Source organism: Pongo abelii, chromosome 2, assembly GCF_028885655.2.
Source record: "Pongo abelii isolate AG06213 chromosome 2, NHGRI_mPonAbe1-v2.0_pri, whole genome shotgun sequence".
In the NCBI taxonomy this organism is placed as follows: Eukaryota; Metazoa; Chordata; class Mammalia; order Primates; family Hominidae; genus Pongo; species Pongo abelii.
Window position 1 is genome coordinate 9731978 of NC_085928.1, and position 4135 is coordinate 9736112.

A 4135-nucleotide genomic window follows, 5' to 3' on the forward strand; every position below is an offset into this window, starting at 1 on the left:
CCGTGCGGCACCCCGCGGAAGCTTGCGAGGACACAGCGCCCCCGCGTGGGCGGACGCGCACAGAGTCGCGCCCGTGGCGTTTCGGGCCCAGGCTCCGCCCCCGCCGCGCTGCCCCTCCATGGGGGCGTGGCCAGGCCTAGCCCAGGGATCCGAGATTCCAAGTCACACCTAGCACGACTTGGGAAGTCGCGACGAAAGTACGCGACTTCCCAGCAAGCGAGGTTGAAGTCCCGGCAGGCAGGGAGGAAGGCGTGTGTCCCCACGTGCATGCGGGGAAGGAGCAGTGGGGGAAGACTGAGTTGGGCTTTCAATTAAAAAAAATGTACATACACTGAAGTTTTTTGATGGAAAATTGCCAAAGGCATGTACTGTGAAAAACCTCCCTCGACACCTGCTCCCTGCCTCCTGTTCCCTCTCCGGAAGCGCCTGCCTTACACCAATGTGTTCCTCTAGAGATGGCCAGGACCTGGGTGAGGCAGCATACACTCACAGGAACTTCCCAACACTCATTATGAAACATGTCACATGGAAAACTGCAAGAATTACAGGCGATTGCCTCTCAGCCTTTGGCTAAGATCAAGTGTAGTGTTCTTATCACTTTAATATCTGCTGAGGACAGTATATTAAATGGATTTTTGGAGCAGGGAGATGGAATAGGACCTTGCTCCTTCCACTCCGTGCATCCACCTGGTATTCCTGGAGGCAGTACCTCCAGGAATAGTGCACCCCCTTTGGGGGAATAAAAAAAAAGGATTGCAGGTGAACCCCCATATCCCTGTCGTCTAGGCACTGCACTGCCCATCCCCGTCTGCCTGCCAGTCAGTCTTGTCAGGCTTCTGTGCATTTCAAAGTGAGTTGCAGACACAACAACCTCTGTAAATAGTTAAGCATGTGTATAATTATCTAGAGTTCAGTACTTGATTATGGTTTTTTAATTTTTTTTTTTTTTTTTGAGACGGAGTTTCGCTCCTGTTGCCCAGGCTGGAGTGCAATGGCACCTTCTCAGCTCACTGCAACCACTGCCTCCCGGGTTCAAGTGATTCTCCTGCCTCAGCCTCCGAAGTAGCTGGGATTATAAGCGCATGCCACCACGACCAGCTAATTTTGTATTTTTAGTAGAGATGCGGTTTCTCCATGTTGGTCAGGCTGGTCCTGAACTCCTGATCTCACGTGATCCACCTGCTTTGGCCTCCCACAGTGCCGGAATTACAGGCATGAGCCACTGCACCCGGCTGCTTATGGTTATTTTTAAACGTTAAAAATACAGTGAAATGTACAAATCCTAAGTGGAGCACTCCATGAGTTCTGACTAATGAAACCCAAACCCCAGTGAAGGATATTACTATTGCCCAGAAAGTTCTTGTGCCAATCTCTAACACACTAGAGGCAACCACTGTTAGAACTTTTTTTTTTTTTTTTCTGCAATAGATTAGGTTTTCCTGCTCTAGAATTTCATGTAAATGGGATCATACAATATGACTTGTTTCTTTCACTTAGCTTTTGAGCTTCGTGAATGTTGTGTGTATGGATAGTTTGTTATTTTTTATTGCTGGGTAAAATGCCACCCTGTGGATCCACCACATGTATCCATTTGCCTGTTGATGGCCATCTAGGCTGTTCCCTATTTTTCAGCTATTATGAACATTCTTGTACAAGTCTTTGTGTAGGCATATATTTTCATCTTGGGTTTCAATACCCAGGAGTAGAATAGCTGGGTGTAGGGTAAGTGTATGTCTAGTTTTATGGGAAATTGCTACACCTTTTCCTGATGTAGTCTATTAGTCGCTTCCCACCCCCCCTTTTAAACACAAATAGTAGCATACACTATTGTTTCTTGCTTTCTGTATTTTTCCTTGACAGCATGTCTTGGAGATTCTTCTAACTCAGCATATAAAGAATGTCCTCCTAGTTCCTTTCCATAGGGAGGAGCTGCTGTAATTTATTCAGCCCCCTCTGATGGGCATTTAGATGTTTCTAGCCTTATTGAGCTGTGCTTTGAAGGATGACCAGCAGCTTGTCAGGCAGACAGCAGAGGGAACAAGGCCCACAGGTTTGACAGACACTGCAGAACCCTTACTGCTGGGGCATGAGCTTTCGAGAGGAGAGGCACCTTCTGTTCCATTTCCCCATAAGGCTCAATAATGTTTGCTGAGTGGAAAGGAGTGGGTAATGTGGCCCTAGAAGGTATTGGGGCAGGGGAGTGAGGTGGGCACTACCACTTAGGGGCACACCTGGCTCTCCAGAACCAGGCATTGGTGGGTGCTGAAGTTCAGGTTGGGGCTTTTGCTGACTCTTGGACAGTGCCACATGCCCATCTCCTGGCCCTCGTCAGTAATCTGTTGCTCTTCCCCAGGCCATGGGGCTCAGACCCCTCAGGAATGAGATGGGAGGCTCACCCCAGCCTTCCTGAGGATTTCATGCTGGCCTGGCTTCAGCAGGAGCAGGCTGGGGGCGGGGTATGGGGTGGGGCATCAGCAGGTCCAGGGAGGCAGTGGTAAAGCAGCACCATGGATGGAGCGGAGTGCCAGTTGAAGCGGGTGCTGCCCCTGAGCTAAGGGCAGCAAGGGGAAGCTCCGGGGGTGGGGCCTGTTTCCCTAGACCCCTCATTCCTTGCCCCAGCTAGGTCCTTAGCAGAAGTACCTGCAGGCAGGACCAGCAGCCAGACAGGGACTTGGAGTAGGAAGTGAGCCTTAGGCTTTTTGTCCTCCCTTTTTGTCGGGAGCTAAGTGACTTTTGGCCGCACTCTGTTTCTCTGGGCCTCAGTTTCTTCACCTGTAAAATGGACGGACTTGTTTCCTCCTGGGCCTCTACTGGGGTGAAGTGAGAGCACATGTAGGAAGTGGCTGGGACAGTGCCTGCCCCAAGGGAAAAAGAAGAGTAAGCCTTACCCCCCATCACTGTGCATTAGTTCCCTGTGCACGGGGAGGAGCCAGGTGGAGAGAACGCCAGGGCCTGCCATCTTGAAGCATGTGTGGCTGCTGGAATGTGGGCTCCGTTTGCTCTCAGGCGAGAGGGGCCACGGCCACAGGTGCAAACAAATACCTGAAGCACGAGAGATGGCCTACTGCTTCCCTGGGGCAGCAGGTTTTCTAACACATTTATATTGGCAAGCACCCTGCCTGCCTCAGCAATTCACAGCGCCTGGCTGGTCTGGAGCCTGAGGCCACGTGCTGTGCTCCTGTCCAGGGCTTCCCTGAGCCCTGGGGCCAGCAGGTACAGAGGGAGCGCGGGGCAGACCTGGCTGCACATGTGTCCTGGCAGTCTGAAAACACAGTGCTGAGGTGTGGCTTCTGCAAGGCCAGGCCCACACCTGTCCATCAGGTGGTCTCAGAGGGACCCTCCTGCTCTGACCCAACTCCCCTTGGAAATCAGTTTCCAAGACAAGGTCTAAGACTACAAGGAAATACTGAGGCTGAAGCCCAGCTAAGGAGTAACGACCTCCCACAGCCCTGGTCAGGCCAGCCCTGGTCAGGCCTGCCCTGGGGCTGCCCGCCCACCTGCCCCTCAAGTTCCTGAGGAAGCACTAGGCCCAGGTGGTGGGGACGGCAGCAGGTTTGGGGTGAGGCCCTGTCCAGGACTGGGGAGAGTGGAAATGTGGCCTACCACTGGGGGCTTGGTGTGGAAACAGAAAGACTTCTAGACACGTTCTAGGGGAGCAGCTACAAGCCTGCCACTCCCACCCACACAACACTGGGTCCTTCTGGCTTGGCTACAGGTCGGGTCTGAGGCCAGCCTCACAACCAAGTTAAGACTTCTCCAATCACCAGCTGGGTACTGGAGCTGAGGCTCGAAGGGCTTCGAGTTATGGGGCCCTAGGGTCCTGCTAGAAGGTTCCCGCTCTTCCACGGGGTGGAAGGCCCAGCGGAGGCCTCTGCATTCTCACGGGACAGCCAGTGCACTCTGCCTCACGGGCAGAGAGCCCTGCAGCAGGTCCACATGTGGCCCAGCACCCATATCACTTTATCACAAATGTAAGCACCAGGTTGACATGACCATCAGAAGGGAACTTTTCCAGGCAAAATGCCTGAGTGCCCCAGCCAAGCCTTTGACACATAAAGTTGCAACCAAGCTTTGCGCCTCACTGGCCTTTTTGGGAATAAAATCTAATTTAAAATTAAGAGAACATGACCAAGTA

At 52.5% G+C, this 4135-nt stretch overlaps 1 pseudogene; it reads left to right on the forward strand.

The window, feature by feature from the left end:
• Positions 1-551: 551 nt before the first annotated feature.
• LOC112132962 (U2 spliceosomal RNA) lies at positions 552-731 on the forward strand (annotated as a pseudogene).
• Positions 732-4135: the final 3404 nt, after the last annotated feature.